The sequence below is a fragment of the Vanessa cardui genome, chromosome 23 (assembly GCF_905220365.1).
Source record: "Vanessa cardui chromosome 23, ilVanCard2.1, whole genome shotgun sequence".
NCBI lineage: Eukaryota > Metazoa > Arthropoda > Insecta > Lepidoptera > Nymphalidae > Vanessa > Vanessa cardui.
In genome coordinates this window covers 2421802-2434412 of record NC_061145.1, presented here as the reverse complement: position 1 = coordinate 2434412, position 12611 = coordinate 2421802, and the positions used below count along the sequence as shown (strand labels likewise).

Genomic DNA, 12611 nt, shown 5'->3' with positions numbered 1-12611 from the left:
AATATAATTATGGATATATATAATATTGTTGTATATATATTGCTATGTTACGAAACCTCCCGAAGGAAGTCTCGAGAACTCCGGCTATAAATAGCCTTTAACGGCTCCTTTTTGATGAATTAATATAGTAAATATGTCCGCAATATTACCCCAAAGTAATATGTCGATAAACATCAATATGAAAAAAATGTAGCACAGATAATGTACTACTGAATTCCTATTTGAAGGATCAGTCAATTAATTGGTGTATACCAAGGACACATCTAAGATCCCAAAAATTACCTTGTCATTTATTTCTGTATGTTCTTAATCAAAATATTGTATATATGTAGGTATATCCTTTATTAATTAAATAAATACACATTTTTATATAGACCTGATAGCGAAAAAAATTGTCAATTTTTTTTTTTTCTCTCACATACACTAATGCATATTGTAAACATGAGCTTCACTCACACTAATGCACGCATGCACTAAATCATAATAAACTTTAATTTATGCGAAAGATAAAAAAGCCTTTCCTCTCTTTTATCTATTTATCTTTCCATTTCTATGTAGTAATTTTGAAACTCATGTTATATCTGTGTATATCCAATATGGAGGTAATTTGTAATCATTAGACATTGTCAAACCATACAACACGTGGATGGAAGACTACTGAAATTTTAATGACATGCGAATGAAATATGTGAGGCAGTTGATCCAATTTCAATGAGTTCATAATTGGAAAACAAATGAAGTCTTTTTTTTAATCGAATAAAAAAAGTACTAGCCAGTGTTGTTCATCAATAGGTACCTACCTACCTTCTTTTCATTATTGTTTATTTATTTTTTCTAATTTTGTTAGATATACTTCTTTATGTAGATTTCATAATCAGTATATCGATTTTAGAGCGTCATTCGTTTGGCTTACAAAATTACATAATGTTTTCCCGCGCAAACGAATTATTAAAAAAAAACAAAAGAGAATTGCTCATGGAAAGACAATTGGAGATATTTGTGAATTGAATTTTTAATTTCAGAACAAATATATTTTTAAAATAAAACGATTAATAAATAAATATTCTTTACGGGTGTATTAATTATTTGTTAATTAAAGCAATTGTAGTTTTTCAAAATGTTTCAAACTTACTGCACCATAAGGCTCGTGCAGGCTTGCAGCGCACAGAACCTGCGCCGAACATACTTACCGCAGCCAGTCTCGTAGCAAGACCTGTGGAGTGCGCACGTCTGTACTCCGCTTAACCCGCCATAACGAAATACAGATATTTAAAAAAGTACTTTTCGCGCGAACTGTAAAGTGATAAATTGGTGACAGTGACGGTTGGATTGTATTTAATGTGTTTTGGGTTTTATATACAAGAAACTTTGTATCATCTTAAACTTAACGTAAGTAAATAATTATGTTTATTTCTTTTTATTTTTTTCATATAAATTTAATGTTAATTCTTTTTGGAAATATTTATTAACATATTTTTACTTTTAATTACTACTAAAATAAAATATTAAGTAAGTTTTTTTCTTTTAAAGTCTCATTATACGTAATTGTTGTTTGTAAAAAAAATTACCAAAACTAAACTGAAAAACATTATCATTGCCCAAATTACATTAAAAAAAATTATAAAAGAATAATTATTTATTATTATTAAAAACAAAAAGTAACCGTGTAATATTTTTATATTAAGAATACCGTCGTTAATTTAAAATATTATTTTATTAATCTATTCGAATGTAACATTCCAAATTTGAAATTATTTTTCTTCATAAAACTATGTTAGTTTTTAATAGATCAGATAATATTTCATCGTTTCACGCACGCTACGTCTTCATAAAACGTTAATAAAGATTTACAACCACTAACGATGTTATTATTAGGCTGTTTATGGTCATTTTTGTTACTTTATTACGTTGCTAATATGTGCTGCAATTTAAGGTAACATACGAAGAAGCCCTAATAGGAATAATGATGAAAAATGTTGTTCAGTTTTTTTCAAATTAGAGCAAAAGTCCTTCTTTGTTCTTCCTTTTTTAAATGAAACTTTTTTTAAAAAAAATCGAAATTAATTATTTATTAAATGTATGACTTCAATTTATTTTGCATCATCGTTGAATAAAACCTTTTTTTATTTGATATATTCTGCCAGACTGCCCTTTGATAAATGGTTACCTCAGTCTTTAGGTATTGGCACTTTAAGAAATACTAATGGTTTGTATACCCCTATCGACCCTTAGGAACTAGGATTTTTTGTCCCTTGCAGTTAGTTATTCTGACAAGGTATATAAATTTACTTACTTTCTAATTTTAGGCCTAATATTTTATAAATCCAAACTCGGTTCGATTAGATATAAATACATTTATTGGACATCATATGTTCAATTGGCATAATTCCAAGTTATACAATCAATCACCCTTAATTTTTATGATAACCCCGGATTCTGACCACCGACCGCTCTCTCCTGTTTTTCTTCTTTTTTTCTCCTGTCACCTCACAATGGATACCGTCGTCCAATTGATCAGCCGAGCTCCGCTTTCTTAACCAACCACGATGCAACAGTGTTACCATCTCTAAATCAGAATGACATGAATAAAAATAATCACAATATTTTTTTAATATTATACAGAATAACAGGAAAAAAATAATGATCCGTTTAATACGCATGTAGTAACTATACAACTTCTCAGTTTAAATACAGATTATATTATCTTAAATAGTAAAATAATAAACGACACAGTGAAGTATGATAGTTGAATGAATTTATTGTTATAATGTTTGTTTGAGATAAAAGTTGAATGTAAATTTGTATTAGAACGGCGTAAGGTAAATTCCGCCTTGTTATTGACTATTTTCTTAGATCACACCACAATCACGTGGGATAGTGGTTAGATAGCGGGTTCAAACCCAGACAAGAACGTCATCTCGTCCTTGGACCTGCATGTATCTAATTTCAACGAAATTTTGACACATGCCAAACCACCAACACGCATTGGAGCAGCGTCGTGGAATTTGCTCCGTACATTCTCTTCGGTTACTTTTAGAGAAGTTTAAATCAAACAGTCATTTTTAAATAATTATTTCTTGGTTTCATTTAAGTAAACTTAATTTGGACTAAATTGAAAGTAATATTAAGAAGTATTAACTAAATTTGCGGATTATTTAACAGTATAAAATAGTACTATGTTTCTATAATAATAGATACAAGCAGAAGTGACTTATATTATATAGTACGTAAAGAACAAGATCGAATAAATGTACTCCCAAGAAGATAAACGGATTGATTTGGGAGTCGTATGTGCAAAGTGTCACTCAATATCACAATCGAAATGTCACTCGAACGCTCACGAACTACAAAGCTATGTGTTCCTTTAGTATTATAAAAACATTCGTTAGGAACGGATGCTCGTAAATCAAATCCCATAGGGCGAACGAAGCTGGATTCGATTTGAGTGGATTTTTCTTTTAGAGTAACTATAACGTCTCCGAACATGCAATTCGTGCAGATTTTATTCTTACGTTAAGTATTAATTTTGATAAAATTACTCCCACGAGGGAGTGATGTTTAGTGAGGTTGATATTTGGCTAAGGATGATTTCAATTTAATAAAAATGTTTAGTAAAATGAGAAAATTAAAATATATGGTTTTATTTAATGTAAAATATATTTGCGTGCTTTGGGGATTAGACTTACCCGTATGCTATCATACCCCCTCTGTGCCTCCTCTCTCCACTCCTTTAAGTATACTAAGTTGCTATATGTTATAAAAGTAATATGAACATTAAAATTCAACTTATCATCAATAAGATCCTTCACAACTGAGAGTTTGGCGCCTTTATTATACTTAAAATATATTATGCTTGGTATTTAGGACTGAGGACTCGGCACATTTTCATGATTCAGCATTGATTAATTTATTGATCGAAAATAATATGATAAAAAGATAATAGTTAAGAAATCCTTGTGGAAGCCTGTATAGGTACCATCCACTCATAAGATATTTGCAACCAAACACCAGTATTTTTGTGTTCCGGTTTGAAGGTCGAGTGAACCAGCATAATATACAACAGGCACAAGGGAATTAACCACTTTAGTTCTCTAGGTTGGTGGTGCATCGATGCTGTATGGAATGGTTAACATTTACAGCACCAGTATCTATGTAAAGGAGTAAAGTAAAGTAACAGCCTGTAAATTTCCCACAGCTGAGTAAGGCCTCCTCTTCCATTAAGGAGTGGGTTTGGAACAAATTCTACCACGCTGTTCCAATGCGGGTTGGTGAAATACACATGTGGCAGAATTTCTATGAAATTTGTCACATGCAGGTTTCCTCACAATGTTTTCCTTCACGGCTGATAACGAGATGAATTATAAAGACAAATTAAGCACATGAATCAGCGGTGCTTGCCTAGGTTTGAACCCGCAATCATCGGTTAAGATGCACGCGTTCTAACCACTGGGCCATCTCGACTCAAAAATTATAACATTTGTTTTCAAAATGTGAAGAGTTTATGGCATTCAATATACTTGATGTTTTTAAAAGAGTTACCTTAGCCATTAAGGTAAACTAGCTCAAAGAGTAAGCCTCGCTATTCGAGAGCTATGACGTCAGATATTATGTTTCAGGACAAACTGTACTTTAATACTCTGTTTTCCAATTTATCATTTTACAAAATTTTTGTAGTGATATTAAAGAAGCGCTTTGAGGGTAAAATTTTACAGCGCATAGGATATTAAGGCAAAAGATTACACTACAAAGTTAGTTGCGAGCTTAATTCTATATGTGTTTACTAGTTATAGATTGGTAGTATTTTTATGGAAGCAAACTGAAGGTATATTTATTTTTTATTTTATTTTACGACTGTTAATTTTGTTCGGTTGTACAATGTACACCCAGAGTTTGGTGCTATCTTCGGCCAATGTCAAATTAATGTTTAAGTGAAATACATCACGTATTTCAATTAAACACTAAACGTGATCTTTTCGGTAGAATCTCCTTTCCGGACCGGTGGTAGCTTCACTGAATTTTAAAATGACGATTCAAAAGTGCTTGTAAAAGCCTACTTGAATAAAGTTTATTTTGAAAGTTTGTTTATCTTTTTTTCTACTTTCATTTTAATAGACTATATATAATACTTAAAAATGTTTACATCACTATTGTCTATGGGTAGTGGTGACCACTTAACATCAGTTTTACTAATCTTGGATTTAAACCTAGTACTTTGAGATTTGTGAATATTTGTGATAGTTGTGATACTTGTGAATCCTATATGCCTCAAGAGGCAGCGACAAAAAAGCCATTATCTGGAACGATATAAGTATATTTGGGGTCATTGCGGTATCATAGTAAACTCTTGCCTGCCGCATTTGTCTATTATACGACTTCAAATAATTATCCATTAAGAAAATCGGTTTTTCCGTCCGATAATTCTCTGACAGCTTGGAATTTTGAATTTCGAAGTGTCAGTGCTATCATGTCAATTTATGTTGGTACTGAGCCTGACATCTTTCGTCTCCGAATTTCCGTTGGATTATGAACATAAAGATATATCTATATCTAATGTACTACTATACTATTAAAGCTGAGCTGAGATAGCCCTGTGGTTAGAACGCGTGCATCTTAACCGATGATTGCGGGTTCAAACCCAGGCAAGCACCAATGTGCTTAATTTGTGTTTATAATTCATCTCGTGCTCGGTGGTGAAGGAATACATCGTGATGAAACCTGCATGTGTCTAATTTCATCGAAATTCTGCCATATGTGCATTCCACCGACCCGCATTGGAAGGGCGTGGTGGAATATGTTCCAAACCCTCACCTTAATGGAAGAGGAGGCCTTATCTCAGCAGTGGGAAATGTACAGGCTTTACTATACTATTATCTATATATCTGTAGAGTATTTGAGCATACATTCGTGCACTATATCCGACGTGGTTGCTCTGTCTCTTGAGAATAAACTTTTTTTACCAAAAATAAGGTATTAGTTGTCTTCCGTAGCTTCCCTTGTGTTTTATGGGGCTGTTTGTCATTTGTTAGGCAAAAAGTACCTTATGTCCTTCCTTATAGTTCAAATTTGCACCATAACAAATTCGGTTCTGCGGTTTGGTAGTGAAAAAGCGACAGACAGAGTTACTTTCACATTTATAATATTATTTTAGACTTGTGCGTCTCCCCCGAAACTTCGTTTTAATTCAAAGAAATTGGAGTATGTAGATGTAGATGACAATTTACTTTAATTTTATTTACTTTTTTATTATATTTTTTTTTAAACAGCCGTAGTAGTATCGCTCTCTAACTGGCCAGTAAGGTTTTTGCTCTCTCATATTAAATTTTCGTTAAAACCTAACAATAGGCTATTTGAATGGTTTTTAAAATCCATTTTATATTATTTAGTAGAGGTTAAGGAACCCAGTAAAAGTTGTTTTTTTTTTACTTCTAGTACATATTTGCCGAAAAATAACATATTAAAAATTATATATTTAAATAACGCGCGAAAAAGCTACTTGGACAATATGGCACTGCAATGGGGTCGGTGACGTCACTTTGCTGTATTTTAATCTGTGGTACATATAGTAGAAAAGCCAGGTTTACAAAAAAGTGACTTCATCATAAGCCCGGCCAAGCAGGAGCGTTTTGTGTCACGTGACAAACGTTTGAAAAAATGCATTTTTATTTATTGATTTATGAATAAATTAAGTATTATTTTCAAGTTTCGTTGGTAAATAACCATTTTTAAACTCATAATATACACTGATTACAATAATTCACAATTTATTTTTCGCATTGTCAAATAGCCTATTAAGTGAATTGCAATAAAGAATCTTCTTATAGAAAAATCTATGAACATATACCATTTTTTATGAGCAGCTATGGTCCTATAATCACTGAGACAATAATCTATTATAATAAGGCTATTAATTTATAAGAACGAATTGTTTAAATCCAATTATGTGCGATAGATGTTTTTTTTCTTAATCCGAAACTCACCACAAAACTCGAAAGTGAAAAGTCATTATGTGATATACGATATTGATTAAGTATAAGAAACTATGTAGGATACACGTGTGAAAATGCCCTACCATCATAAGTTGATCAAGATTTTCACGAGTGAGATTCGAAGTGTAATCTTACAGAATAACTGCTGGTAACAATATAAATACGTCTTGATTAAACCTTAGTTTTAGATGCAATCACAGTATTTTCTTAAACTTTATATCAGTTCATTAACAGCGGAAAAAAATTAATCAAGAGAATAGAACTTTTACGACTTAATCTCATTTTGTTACTTTTATGATTTCATTTCACGATGATTATTTTTACTGCTGAGTTATTTGATACTGATTTGTTATCTAAATAAGGACGGAGATTACTCGACGATCTCTATTATGAGTAACAGTGCTCTAATTAAAATAAATAATAGAATATCTGTGAAAATTGTATTGATATAAAAAAAAATTAAATATGTTTTATCTGTGCATCACTAGCGCCATATTTTAGATTAGGAGGAAACAAGATTTGACAGCTAGTCGATCTGGCTTGCGGTACCGCGACTAATACTGTTTATGTTCCTCATGATTTTTGTATTGCAACTCCTAAAGAAAAGATAAAAGAAGTATCACATCTTGTTACATGTAGTTGGATACACTAGCTGTGTACTGCTTTACAAGTACTACTTGTACGCACAAATAAGTATTCGTTTGTAAATATTTTTATAATCTTTTTAATAAACTAGCTGTCCGGTATCTTTTTAAAGTATTTTGATCAGACTGTCTAAAATAAATAGCTAATTAGTTATACGACTCGTATTACAGATAAATGATATCTAAACATACATTAATTTAGATAATCCAAAATAAGATACAAGGGCATGGAAAAACATCCGTAGAGATACAAAACTAACATTAAAAAGAAAACATTTTTTGTATTGTGTTATACAATAAAGTTAATATAAATATCAGTTACTATGTACAACACAATTTATTGTACAGTCGGGGTAAGAAAAGGTTTGTCATCTTAAGATCTATTTTCGTGTGCTCAGTGTGAGCGACAATCTGCTTTACCGATCGAGAAAGACATATTGCGTCGCAATGATTTGATGTTTAGATTCAAAACGTACTAAGAGTTTAAGACTTGGTAAAGAGTTAATTATAAATCTGACGAAGGTTTTCTTACTCTGACTGTACGCACAACCTACTGTAAGTGGCTGTGTGATGTTAGGCGGGTGTAGTCGTGAAGGCTTACGGGATAATTTACTAAATTCAAGGTCACGCCGTTTCTTGTGTTAAACATACGCGAGAGATAAGGTTAGTCATATTATTATGGTTGGAATTGCATTAAAATAATGTATGACTTATAATAATAGAATAATGTATTTTTAGCAATCAGAAGGAAAAATATTAAAAAAAGAAAACAATTGAAACAACCTATAGCTAATTTGTTTGAAAATAATCTTAATTTTTAACAATAACTCAAATTGTACTCAAATTTTGAGCAATCACAAACAACCGTTAATTTCAGATATGACAAACACATAAATAAACAAAAAACCACAATTATAAATAAACGATCTTACTGCTAAGTAGTGAAAGTAACGACACTCTTACCGACCGACGACTGATGAGAAAGTGACGTGCAGTCTATCGAGCGGTCGTTTTTATACGAGTCGGAAGGTACGCCGACTACCCGCAATAAGTTCGACTTATAGTTGGTTTACACGAGTCAATTACTTTCGCACTGAGAAAAAATTGAACTCTTTACTAGCACACGTGTACCCCTCCTCTTATAACCTGGGTGCCAAACAAGGCGTGAAAAAGCATCTTGCGGGCCGGCATGGCGAAAGTGACTAGTGCAGCTCATTCTTGCTGTCCGTACTGGTCGTCTTCTCGTTTGGACTCCACTTCCACTTAAAGTTGAACTCTATGGTCAAAATACAAATACATTTAAAACGAATATGAATGTACGTTGTGACGGTTCAATTTAAATTGGTTTTTTTTTGTCGTTTTGTTTCAAAAACAACGAATTTCGTAGTATGAACCAAGCGTGGGAGGCAGGTGCCCTAGGGCTCATGTGAAAACATTCTAAATGTATAAATATATATACTAGCGACCCGACCCGGCTTCGTACATGTGCAACGCTGACGCTAAATATACTACACGATGTCTTACAACGTTCAGTTTGACTGTCATTAGACAATACAAACCGCCTTACGACATCACTTTTTTGCCTAACACATTAGACGACTAGTATTCACAAATAAACTTGTACAAAACAACTACCAGTAAAATAAATACAAATAACTATATCACGCGACGATGACGTCATCATGTAAAGTGTAATTGTTATGGCGTAGTGTAACGATGACTGAAAAATAAATATTACAACGCGACGCCGCAGAGCGCGGTTTGTGAATGAATTTTAACAGAATTGTATACAATAAAACAGAGTGCGTTGTTAATGTTTTTGGACATCCGTTAAAACCGGGTTACGTACAACAACAACAGCCTGTAAATTTCTCACTGCTGGGCTAATGCCTCTCCTCCCCTTGAGGAAACGGTGTCCTCACGATGTTTTCCTTCACCATCGAGCTCGAAATGAACTATAAACACAAAATAGACACATGAAAATTCAGTTTTGCTTTCCTGGGTTTGAACCCGCAATCATCGGTTAAGATGCACGCATTCTAACCACTGGGCCACCTCAGCTCTTCTAACCACTGGGCTATCTCGGCTCTTTTTCGGGTTACGTATCAGTCTGTTAACTATGTGAACCGGAGACCTTGCAGTCAGATCCCAAAGAACTGAATTCAAATCCTGGATTAGACCGGTTACGTCGCTTGGTGGTAGGACTTTGTTCAAGCCCGTCTGGGTAGGTACCAACCAATCATCAGATATTCTACCGCTAAACAGCAGTTCTTGGTATTGTTGTGTTCCGCTTTGATTGTGTGAGCCAGTGTAACTACAGGCACGTAACATCTTCTTAGTTCCGAAGGTTGGTGACGCATGAGTGATAAAAGGAATGGTTATTTTTTCTTACAGCGCCATTGTCTATGGGCGGTGGTGACCACTTACCATCAGGTAACCCATATGCTCGTCCACCAACCACTAGCACAAAAAATATCACTAAAAGGTTTTAAAGATTTCCTGTTTTCGTTAACATTAAAAAATTGCATTGATTTCTCGTTCTGATTATTAGGGTCAGGTAATCGTGACATACATATATAGTATATGTATATATCATATATACATATACTATAATATATCTTGCGTGAATAGCTTGTACTTAAGGTAAGTACTTGGAACGTCTGGAAAATATTCAGACAAATGCCGAGATGACTCAGTGCTTTGATTGGACTGAATAATCAGGTGCTTATTTTGTGTTTATAATTCATGCTTGGTGAAGGAAATATAGTGAGAAAATCTGTGTGAAAATCTGCTAATGCGAATCCACAAACAACATTAAACATTAAAACAGAGCACTACAATCGATCTTCTCAAAACGAGACGAGAGCTAAGTTAGTAGCGAGACTGTGAATATTTGTAAACCCAGCTTAGGCTATGTCCATGTGGGTCAATGACCTGAAGAAGATGGTGATCTCGTGAACGCGGAAACCTTAAGGTTTGAATTACGATTGACTCAATTCAAAAATTTATTTTCTTTAATTCGTCTTTTACTTGGTGGTAGGGCTTTGTGCAATCCCACCTGGGTAGGTACCATCCGCTCATCAGTTATTCTACCGCCAAATAACAGTACTCAGTATTGTTGTGTTCCGGTTTGAAGGGTGAGTGAGCCAGTGTAACTACAGGTATAAGGGACGTAAGATCTTTGTTCCCAAGGTTGGTGGCACATTGACGATGTAAGGAATAGTTAATATTTCTTACGGACAGGTTTCTTCTTACAGGTGGCCCATATGCTCGTCCGCCAACCTGTATCATAAAAAGAAATGTAATTTTTAAGTAATGGTATATTCTAGTGATCTGATTTGAAATATATTTTTTTCTATTTTAAAAATAAAGATAATATAGATAATAGAAACAACTCCATGTATTTCTAAAACAAAGATCACCTAATAGAACAACGACGAAAGTCATTAATAAATTAGAAGCGCTCTGCATGTAAATATAAAGTAAACAGAGTTTGTTTTGTCATAGGAAGTGACTAAAATAATGTTCGGCTATGTTACGAGGCGTGCTTGGCATCACAAGACTAGTCCTATATCTACTAGTCATACTATCTACATTGTAACTTTTATAAATAAATATCACATCAATTGATTCAACTATGATTATCTTTTAAATTTTTCCGCATACGCTAGCTAGTTCTAATTTATTTATTGTATTCTTTTTTTAAATATTTCTTGTTACAATTACTACTTGTTTTCACGGTTCACAATATATATAGATTACAATTTATCTCGTTAGATTGTAGTCTAACGAATTTTGTAATCTTACGGTGACATATATAAATAATAAATAAATAGATATTGGACATATTTAATTACATCCATTACTCTGTCCCAATATAAGTAGCTAAAGCACTTGTGTTATGGAACATCAGAAGTGTCGAGGGTACTACATACACCCAGACCTATGATAACTAGAAAATTAATGATTTTTCTACATCGACTCGGCCTGCAATCGAACCCGGGACCTCGGAGTGGTGGACCCATGAAAGCCAGTGTACACACTACTCGACCACGGAGGTCGTCAAATATATAATGTAACAATTAGTAAAAAAAAAAATGTTTTATTTTTTAAGATAGTCATTATATTAATATAGATTGTACATTTGTTGGCTTCCTATTTATTAAAATAAAAAATAAAACATAAAACATTTCAAAAAGTAAAAAATAGAACGGATATCAGATGCTTGTCATCAATACGATTGTTAAAATGCTATGTTCTTAGCGTCATCATGGATGTGAAGGAAGATAAGAGTTATATGGGAGTAAAAGAGATAGCTATCTTATACACAACTGCGCTTCAAACGTTTATCTTGCAAACGTTTGGAGATGAATGACAGTACAGTGTACAGACGACTTTTATCTTTGGGTTTAAACTTACAGCGCTTTATGTCGTATCTTGTTCTATAATCTACATTTATATACATATACAACAAAGGTAGATGAGGATCTCGTTGTCAAATTTATAATTAAATGGATGAGACATCGGTCAAATAATATTTATATTTTCTTTTAACTCGTTTGTTCTTTATGTTTTTGATAATTATTTTATATTGTAATGGCAACGACTGAACAAATGATGAACCCGCGGAAAGCTGCAGGTTCATCAAATCATCATCAAATTTATAAAGCATTCATTTCTAACTCCCATTTCCACTCCTTTTATGGTGAAGTTTTGTAAGTAAACTAACCGCTAAATTTCCAGTTTATATGTGTTATAGTTTCTAAGATTTCATGATCATTCAGCGGGTGGTATTTTGTATTTATAAATATAGATTATGTTTAATATAACTGTCCCTATCAATTAGTTTCAAAAATAACGCCGCAGATCAATATCTATATATCTATTTACATAGTGTTAAGTTATAGTGTATCCATTATCAGCCCGTTTTTGTCCACTGCTGGACATAGGCCTCTCCAAGTGCACGCCATTGTTGTCTTTC

At 33.1% G+C, this 12611-nt stretch overlaps 1 protein-coding gene across 1 annotated transcript in view; it reads left to right on the top strand.

Moving 5' to 3' along the window:
* Positions 1-1212: 1212 nt before the first annotated feature.
* LOC124539911 (octopamine receptor beta-1R-like) overlaps positions 1213-12611 on the top strand; it is a 109444-nt gene continuing 98045 nt past the window's right edge. Inside the window, exon 1 of the mRNA XM_047117282.1 lies at positions 1213-1389. The gene's annotated coding sequence lies outside the window, so the exon portion shown is untranslated. The remainder of the gene's footprint in view (positions 1390-12611) is intronic.